At 38.9% G+C, this 15561-nt stretch overlaps 1 long non-coding RNA gene across 1 annotated transcript; it reads right to left on the reverse strand.

Moving 5' to 3' along the window:
* Positions 1 to 9956: 9956 nt before the first annotated feature.
* Positions 9957 to 11828, reverse strand: LOC149200258 (uncharacterized). Its single transcript, XR_016253346.1, has 6 exons — positions 11742 to 11828; positions 11575 to 11651; positions 11248 to 11456; positions 11026 to 11107; positions 10544 to 10620; positions 9957 to 10453 (listed from the first exon to the last, which is right to left on the reverse strand). It is a non-coding gene; the product is annotated as an uncharacterized LOC149200258 (long non-coding RNA).
* Between the last annotated feature and the right edge of the window lie 3733 nt (positions 11829 to 15561).

A 15561-nucleotide genomic window follows, 5' to 3' on the forward strand; every position in this document is an offset into this window, starting at 1 on the left:
AAGTGAGATTACCTCACACTATCACTGGAGATCTGACTGATCCAGCCACTGAATGACTAGCCCCTAGCTGCCTCTAAGTTGTCTCTACGCAATCACTGTGTCAATCCAACGTCAGAGTGTCTAGGGTCTGCGTCACTCCTCTCGGCGGACTGATTTGCCTCTGAGATTCTGACTTCTTCTCTCCCAGTCTCACACCCCGGCTTCCAGCTACAAAAATCGATCCCTCCAGCAAATTTTGGATCTCCTCAATGTTGAAGAATCTAGGGCAATTAATATTAGTAGGATTCTTCTAGACTTTATAACAATTTGTGAAGTCCTTTAACAATTTATCTTAGCTTGATCTTCTTCTTATTATTAGTGTGTGTGTTTGCTTCATCCAACTACTACCAAAACAAAGAGACAAGAACACAAGATGTTTGGCTTTCTTCCAGGGTCAAAACCTCTCCCTCTTGGAGAGGAAAACCCACACAAAATTCTTCTTATAGAGATTTCAATTGACGAACACCAAGACCTTTACCCTTGACATATTATGCCACTCCAAGACCAAGACACCAATCCTCTTCTTTGTTACTATTGAGTTCTTCATCATCACTGCTGCTTCACCGAGGTAATCATTGTTGCAACACAGAGGTTATTACAGCTGCACCATTGTTGCCTCTTCACTTATATCCTTGTTGCTCCTTTACTGAGACCAAGATCATGATTGTGTTCAGTATGCCGAGAGTGCATTATTGTGTGATCATCGAGCTTCTTCTTGTCACAAATATGTAGAGACAAAATGTATCACAGTGGGATCACTATGATCCTTCTTATCATTATTGCAAGGCTGCAACTCCATTCAGTATGTCGAGACAGTGATATCATCACTATGAAATCATTTCAATGTTGAGGTTGTGTGTACTATTGTGTGATCTTGAGATCATCTCCATCACTGAGATCATGATTGTGTCTTCTTCTTGTACCAATACCCTGTGACTGTGTTCTCCTTGTTGTATTTATGTCGAGACTGGTACCTCCGAGAAGGTTACATTGTCCACCGAAATCTTCATTGATATCCGAGATCCTGTACTCACTGTTCCATCCGAAAATCTCAGACAAGTTCGATTTTTTGCACTATTGTTTTGTGGATACCCTAACTGGGTATTTATAGTGGTTCGTCCTCCATAATTAGCCGACATGATAGTGTGAAGAGGTGTGTTCGTTGATGCAAGCCGACATGACTTATATTTAATTTGCAAGCCAACATCACTGTGTTTGTACATTGTTTATCTTGCAGACTTCTTTGTTGAAGAATGGTGCTTGTCTTAGAGGGCTTCTTGACACTAGATTGACCTATGTACTTTACATAAATGCTCATAAAGAGCTCTTTGACATAATCTTGACTCTTTGACTTTCCTAGACCTATGGAATGAGCAAGAAACTCATTCATATAATTTTATAAAAACAATATTTCTTTTCCTTGACAAGTACAAAGATCAAAATTACATTGACAAATATTGAACCTAGTTACACTTTTCTTCAACACTCCCTCTTAGGGAGGTATTTACAATGGTACTTGGATATTCTCAATCTGAAGAATTTCTCATAAGAAGTATCGGATTGGTAATCCCATCTGTATAGCATCATATCAATCAACATTGTCATAGTGCAAGGCCTTGACTAACAACTCCATCTCTCCACGAGACCATGAGCTACAATGCTGGTGAGACCAATGATTTATAGACACCTTCATCATTAGTCTCTCAAGGTACATACCCACCTGGGTGTTCACTAAGCATGACCTTCTAGGACTATTCTTATCTTGGGTTCCCAGCCCTCAAAGAATATCGATCCTCTTGCCTACTCTTATCTTGGATGCCCTACACATCCTCAAAGAGTATCAGATGCTAGATGATTACCCAATCCTCCCATTCTTTCTTCCCAAGTGAAGACAAGAATGTTGTGTCTATCATGTGTCTACATTTCCATTCATGGCCTTCATCTAGACTTACGGTTGTTAGTCTTGGTCTAGTGCATGACACATGACATGGAAAAACATAATTGTCACTCCTTTGTAATCAGGGGTGATCTTAATTCAAACTCCCTCTTGATCAGGGACCTGTCAGAGCTCCCTCTTAGCTAGGGACTCTTCTATATATTAGCAACTTTTTCTTTGTGGGTCCTTCAGCTGCTTGATCAACTTCTCTCCTTGATGTCATGAAATTTAGTTGAGCTTCTTTCTTGTAGGGCAACAACCATCGATCACTTTCCTTCTTATTTTGTCATGTCATTCCTTTCTTCATGGAAAGTGGCCTTCTTGGTACATATCTGGAACCTTCTTCATATGGCTACTTCTTTTCTCTCCATGCTTCTTTCGGGAGTTTCCATCCATCACATGAACGTTGGTTGCATTTGTGCTTACAAGTCTTGTTCTAGTAGCCCTGCATGAACTCGTCCAGATGTTACTCAATAAATTATATTAAATTAAATCATACCTTACGAGATGGCTCTTCATCATGACATCTTCTTGTAGGTATCAGCATCCTGCACACATATTGTCACATCTCCCAAAGATATCCATTATCAAGGGTCTTCATTCTTTTCAGACTTTTATCAGAGTCTTCATATCTTTCTGGGAGATTTCCTAGTCAAATCTTCTTGGTATTTTGGATGTTGATTGCCTTTCATCATGGTTGCATATCTCACGATCTCTTCCTTCCTCACACATTCCATAACTTTCAATCAGAGTTTCTTTATTGTAGTCAATCACCTCATACTTCATATGAGGACATATTATGTTGATTTCATCTAGTGTGACTTATGCCTTCCTGCATCTTTTCAGAGGAAGAAATCATTTTTCTCTTGTTCGTGCTTCTCAAGATAGAAGCAATGATCCATGTTACCTGCAACCATATGACATGACATTATAATATTAAACATAAGCATACATACCTTGTTTTACCTTCAAGTCATCGAGGCTTCTTCCAGTAGCTTCCTTGATTGAAAAGATTTGCAGTCCCTTGATTTGCTTCATGTCATCACATCATCATCTCATGGATTCCATAAGTTGGAGTTCCTATTGAAACATTCGCTTCCTCTTTAGATTAGTGAACCCTACGATGAGGATTCCATCAGAGAATTTTGAGGATCTTGTATATCCCCAAATGGCAGATGTTTCCTTTTTGACTTGATGTGTGATGAGCCTTAGATGACTCCTTTCTTTCCTTCAATGTCCACTGAGGTTCCCAAGAGCTATATATCCTACATGTTGTCTGCCATGGATTTTTGTCCTTCATTATCCCTATGGAGATGTTATGTGCTCTTGTTTCTAATGCTTCCATGATGCATCTTATTATCATTGTCATATCTTATAACACAAGATCTAGGAGCTTATGATAGGACCTTTTTGTGAGGGATACTATCTTACTCATAGGAGAAATTTGTTACTCCCTCTTTCCTTGGCCCTTTTCTTCAGCTTCCTCCATCTTTTAGTGATATGAGCTTCCAAAATATTTCTATATCCCCAAATGGCAGATGTTTCCTTTTTGACTTGATGTGTGATGAGCCTTAGATGACTCCTTTCTCTCCTTCAATGTCCACTGAGGTTCCCAAGAGCTATATATCCTACATGTTGTCTGCCATGGATTTTTGTCCTTCATTATCCCTATGGAGATGTTATGTGCTCTTGTTTCTAATGCTTCCATGATGCATCTTATTATCATTGTCATATCTTATAACACAAGATCTAGGAGCTTATGATAGGACCTTTTTGTGAGGGATACTATCTTACTCATAGGAGAGATTTGTTACTCCCTCTTTCCTTGGCCCTTTTCTTCAGCTTCCTCCATCTTTTAGTGATATGAGCTTCCAAAATATTTCTATAACATTGAATCTTAACTATACTTATTTTGTTTTGCTTGAGGACCAACTTTGCCTTCCTTTTCTGCACATGGTTTAACCTTCAATATTTTTGCCATCAACTTGTCCTTCTCTATCTGGCATAGAGACCACAAGTTGTTGAATGAGGTAACCTTCTTGTTCATGGACATTTGTTACCTTGATTGTTAGTGCATTATGGTTATCTTCCTTTCTAGGTCTTGTAGATGGAAGATATCCTACATCCTTTGATACCCTTTACTTTCATGTAGATCAGATTTCATGTGACCTTCTTCATTGCACCTTAAGAGAATGAGTTTATTATCTACATCACTTTGATATCTCCAATTTTGCTATGTGAGGAATCTTTCATAAATATCCCTTTTCATAAATTCAAAGGAGACCATTTGATGACTTCAGCTACTTAAGAGGACTATGTCTATTATCCTTCTTCATGCAAGGAATCTTGATAACCCATCCAATTCATAGATGTCCTTGCAATCATGAAGTCATTTAACCAAACTTGAATATAGAATAAAAAGATACTTACTTGTCATGTGAAGATGAAATCTTCACCTTGATGCTTTCTTGAATGATCTCCTTCAATGAGATTCTTGCTTGAGCTGCCTGGTACAATAGAGTTCCAGAACCTTTCTTGAGACTTCCTTGCATTGTTCAGCACCAAGCACTACTGCCTTTTATGATATGTTGAGATTATTTGATTCCTTGACTGTGAGGGTATGGAATCGAAATCAAGAATTTTGAGAGCACTGTCATGATGTCCACCCGAGATGTGGCATTGTGTTCTCCTTTTGAAGTGATATTGTTGTAATGTATGTTGTGACTGTATATCTTTGTAACCTTGTTGCAATGCTCCTTGTTGGAGTAGAACCTTGCTTGAGTTGACTAGCATGAGCAAAGATCTTTGTGGCCTCCGAGCATTATTCAATACCAATCATCGAAACTGCTTAAGTCATTAAGATTGTTGTGGTATGACATGGGTTGTAATGACACCCAATTTTGAGGCTAGCATCAGGACTATGAAAGGTACTGTGTTTCCCTTTTGTTGTAGTGTAGATTAGGACTGCCCCTCGAATTTTCGATCTTCTCCAAGATGATAATCTTTGACTATGGAGAAAAGGTTCTTTGCTGATGTAGACTACTTCTTGTAGACTTGATCCTTTATTCTTGACAAAACCCTTAACTTACTTTGATGCCTTTCTTGAGGACTAATCCTTGTATGTCTCTTTTGCTGCCCTTCCTTTGACTTTTGCACCTTAGCTTCGATACCATGTTGAAGAATCTAGGGCAATTAGTATTAGTAGGAATCTTCTAGAATTGATAACAATTTGTGAAGTGCTTTTACAATTTATCTTAGCTTGATCTTCTTCTTATTATTAGTGTGTGTGTTTGCTTCATAAAACTGCTACCAAAACAAAGAGACAAGAACACAAGATGTTTGGATTTTTGCCAAGGCCAAAACCTCTCCCTCTTGGAGAGGAAAACCCACACAAAATTCTTCTTATAGAGATTCCAATTGACGAACACCAAGACCTTGACCCTTGACATATTATGCCACTCCAAGACCAAGACACCAATCCTCTTCTTTGTTACTGTTGAGTTCATCATCATTGCTGCTTCATCAAGGTAATCATTGCTGCAACACAGAGGTTATTACAGTTGAACCATTGTTGCCTCTTCACTTATATCCTTGTTGCTCCTTTATTGACACTGAGATCATGATTGTGTTCATTACTATGTGATCACTGAGCTTTTTCTTGTCACAAATATGTAGAGACAAAACGTATCACAGTGGAATCACTATGATCTTTCTTATCAGTATGTCAAGACTCCAACTCCATTCAGTATGCTGAGACAGTGATATCATCACTATGAAATCATTTCACCATAATTATGTTGAGGTTGTGTGTATTATTGTGTGATCCTAAGATCATCTCCATCACCAAGATCATGACTATGTCTTCTTCTTGTACTAATACCTTGTGACTATGTTCTCCTTGTTGTATTTATGTCGAGACTGATACCACCAAGAAAGTTACATTGTCCACTGAAATCTTCATTGATATCCGAGATCTTGCACTCACTGTTCTATCCGAAAATTGCAGAGGTATGTCCGAAAATCTCAGACAAGTCCGAGTTTTTGCATTGTTGTTTTGCAGATACCCTAGCTGGTTATTTAGAGTGGTTTTTCCTCCATAATTAGCCGACATGATAGTGTGAAGAGGTGTGTCCGTTGATGCAAGCTGACATGACTGTGTTTGTACATCGTTTATCTTGTAGACTTCTTTGTTGAAGAATGGTGCTTGTCTTGGAGGGCTTCTTGACACTAGACTGACCTATGTACATTACATAAATGCTCATAAAGAGCTCTTTAACATAATCTTGACTCTTTGACTTTCCTAGACCTATGGAATGAGCAAGAAACTCAACCATATAATTTTATAAAAATAATATTTAGTTTTCTTGACAAGTACAAAGATCAAAATTACATTGAAAAATACCAAACCTAGTTACACTTTTCTTCAACACTCAAGGCTCTGCATTGCCTCTACATCAGCCTACGCTGCCTCTGCGTGGCCCTGCGTCAGCGTCTTCTGGCTTTGCACTACCTCTCCCGAAGACCTCTAAAATTTAGCGCACGGGCAAAAGCTAAACCCGAGCTCTACCCCCTATCATTATGGCCATCACCTTGGTTCCTAGGTCCCCTATGTGTGCCCCGTGCATCATTAAGGAACCCATGATTGTCCAAACCCCTGGTGGGCAATGAACTTCCCAACCTTAAGGGGGTATACACTTCTTTATCATACACAAAATGATCTCATCCTAAGGAGCTCCGAGTAGTTAATAGAAAGAAAAATCAATAAAAGGCAAAAGGCATATGAAGAAGGCTGGAAAAACAAAGGTCGGGGTAACTCATATACCATGATTTCTCCCTCCTACATCTATGCACCCAATGTGTTGGCTTCCCTCGTTATAGCTACCCTTGTACCATGACATGTGGCTTGGAGCCTTCCTTCTTGCCCCACTCCATTCTATCATCATTTCATATGAAACCTGCCATTTGACGGATGCACCATGGAATTGTCACTTCCTTAGAGGTGAAACTACTTAATAGGGTCCCTTATTAACCTCTCTTGTTGAGTTTGCTAACACGTCTACACTCTAAAGCCCATTTGGAAGGGCATGCCACCATGAAGTGTCCACTTTTGCCCTTCATTAGCAAACTTATTTACTCAATTTCACTACTGGATTGTTGTACTGGAAGGTGAGGATACGCATTGGATCTTATATAGGATTGCAGGTGGGCATCCATTTGGAGTTGGTCTCCCTATATGGTGTTCTAAGCCCTCCACGGAGTCATAAAGTCACTTGTGGGGTGAGCATTGAGAGCCATGGGCATCCACTAGAACAAAGCATTGATTTCCATGCCATGGGCTTCTTCAGTGCCACACATTGCTTGTTTCTTCCCCAGTCATACAGAGATGATGATAAACTTGGACCATGTTGCCCAGTCAGCCACACATTTGCACCTAACCCTTGGCAGTTGATCCAAGGCCCAGATGGGGTTTTGTCTCATTTGAAGAGACAGGGGAGGGCACATGCCATCATTATACCCCTTATTGATGTAGCATTGACATGTTTGATCCAATTGGAGACCCATGAGACCATTTCTTGTGCCCAAGAGGCACCTTCGAGTACCACAAGATGTTTTGCTTGGAAATCAAGGGGTCATTCCCTTAATCATCATTTTGGAGCCCTTTTAGTCATGGCACATTGAGGACTCATCTAGACCTTCCAACGACAATTTGCACCATTATTTTATCATTTTGTCCTCATTAGGAAAGCTTTCCTCCTCTTTGTCATGGCACATTGAGGACTCATCTAGGCCTTCCAACGACCCTTTGCACGATTATTTTATCATTTTGGCCTCATTAGGAAGGCTTATTTCACACATTTGAGCTATTTGGTGGGCTTGTCACCAAAGCTATTGTTACTTTGCACATCAAAACATTTTTAAGGGCTTCATTAGGCTAATTAGTCCATTCAAACTTGTGAGAGGCTCATATAAATTAAAGGAGAGACTCATTTTGCAAATCATCATAATTTGGATTGAAATTTTCTCTTGCAAAAGAGTTCGGATATACTTGCACGTTTGATGGATGGATCAAGTGTTATTTTGATGTTATATTTTACATTGTTATGCGTCTAATATATGGAATATATAGTCATGATCTTCTATGTGCCCTAATTTAATGCGAATTCATGAAAAACGATAAGATTATTGAAGTATTGCATGCATTACTCATAGATGATGTGAATGAATGTCCCTAGAGGCTTGTATTGCATAAGTATAAATACCTATTGTAGCCGAGTTGTTGCTTCTTTGGTTTAGCAAAGAGCTGTGTAGGTCTCCTTCATAGAGCAAAGACCTTAAATCAAAGGAAATCTTGACTCCATTTCTCCCAGTTGACAAGGCACTGGGTCTCATTCCTAGGTGATCAACCTCAAACCTCTTTCTTTCACCTTTACAAATTTTTGCCCTAATCATAGAAGGTCAACTAGGGCCTAGTGCGAACTGCATAAGAGAGGTCACCTTGAGGAGCAAGTTGGTGGGCTATTGCGTCGTGGTTTCCTCTCGTTGCCCTCAAAATTTAAGGAAATTCTCGCAGCTAGTTTGAGAGAAATCTCAAGTCCTAGCTCCAATGGCAATTCTACCCTTAAACTTCTTCGATTAGTGGCGTTCCAAAGGTCACTTTCTCTAGAAAACTCAAAGGAAGTTAATCATTCTTTGAGCCTTTCTCATCCTTGCTTGAAATAGATATCTCATCAAAGATCATCAACTAGCCCTAGGCCTCGCTTGGATTCTTCTAGGTTTCTATATTGGTTTCTAAGCTTTGTGTGTTGCGTCCTTAGGAAGCCTTAGGTCTAGGAGTATCCCTTGCAATTGAATAACATCTTCCCCTAGGTCTAGGTCTCCTCATAAGCCTTTCATGGAGATCCATTAATATTTTTCAAGCATTGAACCATTATTTGAGTCTCTCCTTTGAATGGGGCTTGGAAATCACATCATACCTTGCCATTGACCCATCATTCAAGTGATTTCCTTTATATTGGGACTCCTCCCATTGGTGAAAGTCCATAAAGCGTAGGGGATACTGACTGAGGTGACAGTGGGTCTTTATCCCATTGTTGTCAATTGGTCTAGAGGTTGTCCCTTGGACACCACTCCTAGGGCTTCTGCTAGATTGTGTGGCAACAGGCACATATTGTGGGGTTGTGCATGTGATGTGCAGTAAGAAAGCATATAAATTTAAACATAACTTTTGATGTATATGTCAAAACACTAATTGAGTACTACTACCTAAGAACCATGCTAGAACGATAAAACATCAAGCAAGCGAATAATAATAACATTATTGTGATGGAAAACAACATAACTCACTCATTCGTTCTGCTCTTACCTAAGGTATCTTCTCCATTTGACCCTCCCAGACACTACAGTTGTAATCAGTCACTAGACAAAGTACTATTTTATATGAGATCACAAATATACCACATGAACATAAATAACAAAGACACTAAGCGATAAATTAATCATGCACATACCTACCCTCCCATCACGAATGTTATAGTAGCGACAATGATGAATAATAACCCTGAACATATGATCCCTAGTATAACTTTTTCATTTCTTTCATATCAATGTTCTAGGGAAAAATCTTGAATCTAACACCCATGAATAAGATCATGCTACCTTGAAACCATGACAAAATGATAAATCATAGTGCAAACAACAAACATTTCAGTGTATTGCAAGCCAATAGTATTTTGTAGGAGAAAAGTATGCCTCACCCATCAAGTGTGCCATGCTTGTAGAATGTCTAGTGCATCTTCACCACTTGACCTTTGTAGACTGTAAAATTGCAATTGTTCATTATATAAAGAAGATCAATACGTGATTAAAAGTGCATAGATAAAACAGATAATAAATTTAATTGCAAACAAATGCAGCTACAAATTAGCAAAATATACTTTTAACTGAAGTGCACTACATATAGCTATGGTGACTCACCTTCATTTATGAACAATAACCTCAAATTTTTCTTTCTGCTTCCTTTGTTTCCTTTTCCACATCTAACAAACAAAACCAAGGCAAAACTACAAAAAACATACAAAAAAAAAAGACAAAGCAAAGGAAAGCAAGTAAAAAACATCCAACAATCGAAGCCAAGACCAAACTACAAAAACCGAGAAAACAAACCAAAGAAAAACGAAGGAAATGAGTACAACACAAAGCATGGCCATGCTCAAACTCAACTCAACAAAACATCCAGAAAGGAACAAAGAATTGCAAACATCCCTTCTGCACATCATATCTCCTCCAATGTGCTCTCCTGTGTTCAAAGAAAAAAACATGGGTTGAATAACGTTAAAATACACACAAATAGTAACGGTAAGTATATTTCAAAATAAATAATTATTCATAATAGGAAACACAACTCCCCTAGAGTTTGTTTCATAATGATGGGCACTCTCTTTTGTATTCCATTTGCACGTGCTCATTAGAACAAGCCATCTACAACAGGTACAAAATAAGATATTATAATTGTTATATAAATTAAACTAGAGAGTCAAACGCAATAATTAATCGTAATAACAAGCACACCTTTCTTTGAGATTGTTATATAGAAGTGGAGAGTCCATTTTGTATTTCATCTATACATGCTCACTGGAAGAAGCCATCTGCAATACATACACAAAAAAGTATTCGATTTCTAATAAATGTTTAACTAGAGATTTTGAAGGAATGAAATTGTCATGTAAGCTAGTTCAAGTCTAGTTATATTCCCCACCTTATCTCAAGAAGAAATAAATTTTCTAAACTAGATGTACTTCTACTAGGAATAATACAAACAATGTTTTCATAAGAAGTAATTTTTTTAGAAAAGGAATCTACGCATATATAAACATATTGAACACCCCAAATACCAGGGTCCACAAGGCGGTAGTGTTGTGTGTTAGCACGATGGTTGATTGGTTGAAGCGTACTTTGAAGCCATGACAAAAGAATCAATTGTTTTGCAAACAACGAATACTTTGGTGGACTAAAGCACACTAATTATTATGTAGGAAAAAAATATGGCTTACCGATCGTTTGTGTTGCGATTGTAGCATGTCTATTGTATCTTCGCCACTTGACCTTCATAAACTTTACAACTATTGTCGTTCACTACACAAAGAAGATCAATATAGTTAAGTATGATACCACATATAAAACATATAATAAATTGAAATGCAAGCAAATGAGATCACGAATGAGCAAAAGATAATTGTTAATGAAGTGCATTGTGTATTATTAAGGTGATTCACCTTCATTTATGAATAATAACCTCTATCTCATCTCTTTCATTCTGTCCCTGCAAATGAAACCAGGACCAAACTACAAGAAATGAAAAAATGGGTACAACACAAAGCATTCTCGTTCTCAAACTCAACAAAAACAAAACATGTAGATAACAAACAAAAAATTGCAAACTCCCCCCTTGCGCATTATCTCTACTCCATTGTCCTCTCCTCCTCTGATAAAATAAAATAAAATAAAAATAAATAAATGGATGAATAAGGTTAAAATACAAAGAAATATAGTAATGATAAGCATATTTCAAAACCAATAATTATTCATAATAGGAAACATACCTCTTCTAGAGTTTGTTACATAACAATAGACGGTCCATTTTGTATTCCAATTAGTCGTGCTCACCAGAAAAAGCCATCTACAACAAATACAAAATAACGTATCAGAATCATTACATAAGTTAAACTAGAGAGTTGAATGTAACAATCAACCATAATATGGAACATACCTGTCTTTGAGTTTCGTTATATAAAGGGGGATAATCCATATTGTATTTCACGTATTTGCGCTCACCAGAATCAACCATCTACAATAGCTACACGATAAACTATTAGAATTCTAATAAAAGTTAAACTAGAGAGTTGAAAGCATGAACTTATCCAAATTAATTCCACTCCTTTTATATTCCATGTTATATCTAAAAATATATAAATTTTCTAAACTAGATATAATTCTACTAGGAATAATGCAATGAATGTTACCATAAGAGAAATAATTCTTTTTGTAAGAGGGCCCTAAGCATATTTAAACATATTCAACAACCAAAATCGTATGTGCCACAAGGCAATACTGTTGTCTATTAGCACAATGGTTGAATGGTTGAACGCCAAATATGCTTTCTTGCTCAACGTTACCATCCTCCTCTCTAGGGCACTGTTACCCACTTCTAGTGGGTGACCCCTATAGGAGAATTTGTCTCCTTGATTTGTCTTCTGGTTGCAGCTAGCAGCCACCGGATAGCTCAATGTGCCAGAATTCTCTGCCAACTAAGCCAGCCATTATGTGCCCTCGCTCATCTATTATGATTGTATGTTTGAAGGTGGATATGTTTGAAGGTGGGCCTTCCAACCTCTAAGGTATGGCTCTTCATTATGTAATTGGGTGTTTATGCTTGATTTTCTTGGACACATTTCAACATGGATTAGTGGGGGGATTCGACGAAAAGAATGGACTTGGATTATACTCTTGTTCTCTTGTCCCAACTTGGTGGTTAATCTTGTAGCCTAGACCCGTGGGATCGCCTCTATTGGCTATTACCTTTAAGAGTGGCACTACATGGGAGACCCCGCTTCTGGTTGCAGGGTTTGTTTTCCCGATACCACATATATCACTCCCCTCGGTGCATTATAACCCCTTTTTACAGTTTTCCCATTCGGGTCCACATTTCTCCATTAGGCCCACAAGGTGCTAGCCTCCCCCACGCCTTGTCCACACTTTCGATTGGGCCTGGAACGATGTCCCGAAGATTGATGCTGATAAAAATAATGTTAAAAGTATATATTGGCTACTTATAACAGGAAATGTACCACAAAATGCAAAAGATCGCTATGAAAAAATTTTGCGTGCGGACAAAAGCTAAACATGACATCTACCCCTATCATTATGGTCGTCACCTTGGTTCCTAAGCCCCCTATGTGTGCCCCCCGCAGCATTAAAGAACCCATGATTGTCACAACCACTGGTGGGCAATGAACTTCCCAACCTTAAGCGGGTATTCACATCTTTATCATACATAAACTGGTCTCATCCCAGGGAGCTTCGAGCAATTAATAGAAAGTAAAACCAATAAAAGGAAAAAGGCATATGAAGAAGGGTGGAAAAACAAAGGTCGGGGTAACTCATATACCATGATTTCTCCCTCCTACATCCATACACCCGATGTGTAGGCTTCCCTCATTATAGCTACCCTTGTACCATGGCATGTGGCTTGGAGCCTTCCCTGTTGCCCCACTCCATTCCACCATCATTTCATATGACACCTGTCATTTTATGGATGCACCATGGAGTTGTTACTTCCTTAGAGGTGAAACTACTTAATAGGGTCCCTTATTAACCTCTCTTGTTGAGTTTGCTAACACGTGTACAGTCTAAAGCTCATTTCGAAGGCATACCACCATGAAGTGTCCAGTTTTTCCCTTGATTAACAAGCTTATTTACTCAATTGCACTAATGGATTGATGTACTATAAGGTGAGGATACACATTGGATATTATACTTGATTGCAGGTGGGCATCCATTTGGAGTTCGTCTCCCTATATGTTCTAAGCCCTCCACAGGGTCATAATGGCACTTGTAGGGTGAGCATTGAGAGTCATGGGCCTCCACTAGAACAAAGCATATATTTCCACGTCGTGGGCTCATCTACGATGATTTCTCCCTCCTACATTTATGCACCCAATGTGTAGGCTTCCCTCGTTATAGCCACACCTGCCATTTGACGGATGCACCATGGAGTTGTTACTTCCTTAGAGGTGAAACTACTTAATAGGGTCCCTTATTAACCTCTCTTGTTGAGTTTGCTAACACGTCTACACTCTAAAGCCCATTTGGAAGGGCATGCCACCATGAAGTGTCCACTTTTGCCCTTGATTAACAAACTTATTTACTCAATTTCACTACTGGATTGTTGTACTGGAAGGTGAGGATACGCATTGGATCTTATATAGGATTGCAGGTGGGCATCCATTTGGAGTTGGTCTCCCTATATGGTGTTCTAAGCCCTCCACGGAGTCATAATGTCACTTGTAGGGTGAGCATTGAGAGCCATGGGCATCCACTAGAACAAAGCATTGATTTCCATGCCATGGGCTTCTTCAGTGCCACACATTGCTTGTTTCTTCCCCAGTCATACAGAGATGATGATAAACCTGGACCATGTTGCCCAGTCGGCCACACATTTGCACCTAACCCTTGGCAGTTGATCCAAGGCCCAGATGGGGTTTTGTCTCATTTGAAGAGATAGGGGAGGGCACATGCCATCATTATACCCCTTATTGATGTAGCATTGACATGTTTGATCCAATTGGAGACCCATGAGACCATTTCTTGTGCCCAAGAGGCACCTTCGAGTACCACAAGATGTTTTGCTTGGAAATCAAGGGGTCATTCCCTTAATCATCATTTTGGAGCCCTTTTAGTCATGGCACATTGAGGACTCATCTAGACCTTCCAACGACAATTTGCACCATTATTTTATCATTTTGTCCTCATTAGGAAAGCTTTCCTCCTCTTTGTCATGGCACATTGAGGACTCATCTAGGCCTTCCAACGACCCTTTGCACGATTATTTTATCATTTTGGCCTCATTAGGAAGGCTTATTTCACACATTTGAGCTATTTGGGGGGCTTGTCACCAAAGCTATTGTTACTTTGCACATCAAAACGTTTTTAAGGGCTTCATTAGGCTAATTAGTCCATTCAAACTTGTGAGAGGCTCATATAAATTAAAGGAGAGCCTCATTTTGCAAATCATCATAATTTGGATTGAAATTTTCTCTTGCAAAAGAATTCGGATATACTTGCACGTTTGATGGATGGATCAAGTGTTATTTTGATGTTATATTTTACATTGTTACGCGTCTAATATATGGAATATATAGTCATGATCTTCTATGTGCCCTAATTTAATGCGAATTCATGAAAAACGATAAGATTATTGAAGTATTGCATGCATTACTCATAGATGATGTGAATGAATGTCCCTAGAGGCTTGTATTGCATAAGTATAAATACCTATTGTAGCCGAGTCGTTGCTTCTTTGGTTTAGCAAAGAGCTGTGTAGGTCTCCTTGATAGAGCGAAGACCTTAAATCAAAGGAAATCTTGACTCCATTTCTCCCAGTTGACAAGGCACTGGGTCTCATTCCTAGGTGATCAACCTCAAACCTCTTTCTTTCACCTTTTCAAATTTTTGCCCTAATCATAGAAGGTCAACTAGGGCCTAGTGCGAACTGCATAAGAGAGGTCACCTTGAGGAGCAAGTTGGTAGGCTATTGTGTCGTGGTTTCCTCTCGTTGCCCTCAAAATTTAAGGAAATTCTCGCAACTAGTTTGAGAGAAATCTCAAGTCCTAGCTCCAATGGCAATTCTACCCTTAAACTTCTTCGATTAGTGGCGTTCCAAAGGTCACTTGCTCTAGAAAACTCAAAGGAAGTTAATCATTCTTTGAGCCTTTCTCATCCTTGCTTGAAATAGATATCTCATCGAAGATCATCAACTAGCCCTAGGCCTCGCTTGGATTCTTCTAGGTTTCTATATTGGTTTCTAAGCT

The sequence above is a fragment of the Pinus tabuliformis genome, chromosome 2_1 (assembly GCF_031772625.1).
Source record: "Pinus tabuliformis cultivar Carrire ecotype Pingquan chromosome 2_1, CPIR1, whole genome shotgun sequence".
NCBI lineage: Eukaryota > Viridiplantae > Streptophyta > Pinopsida > Pinales > Pinaceae > Pinus > Pinus tabuliformis.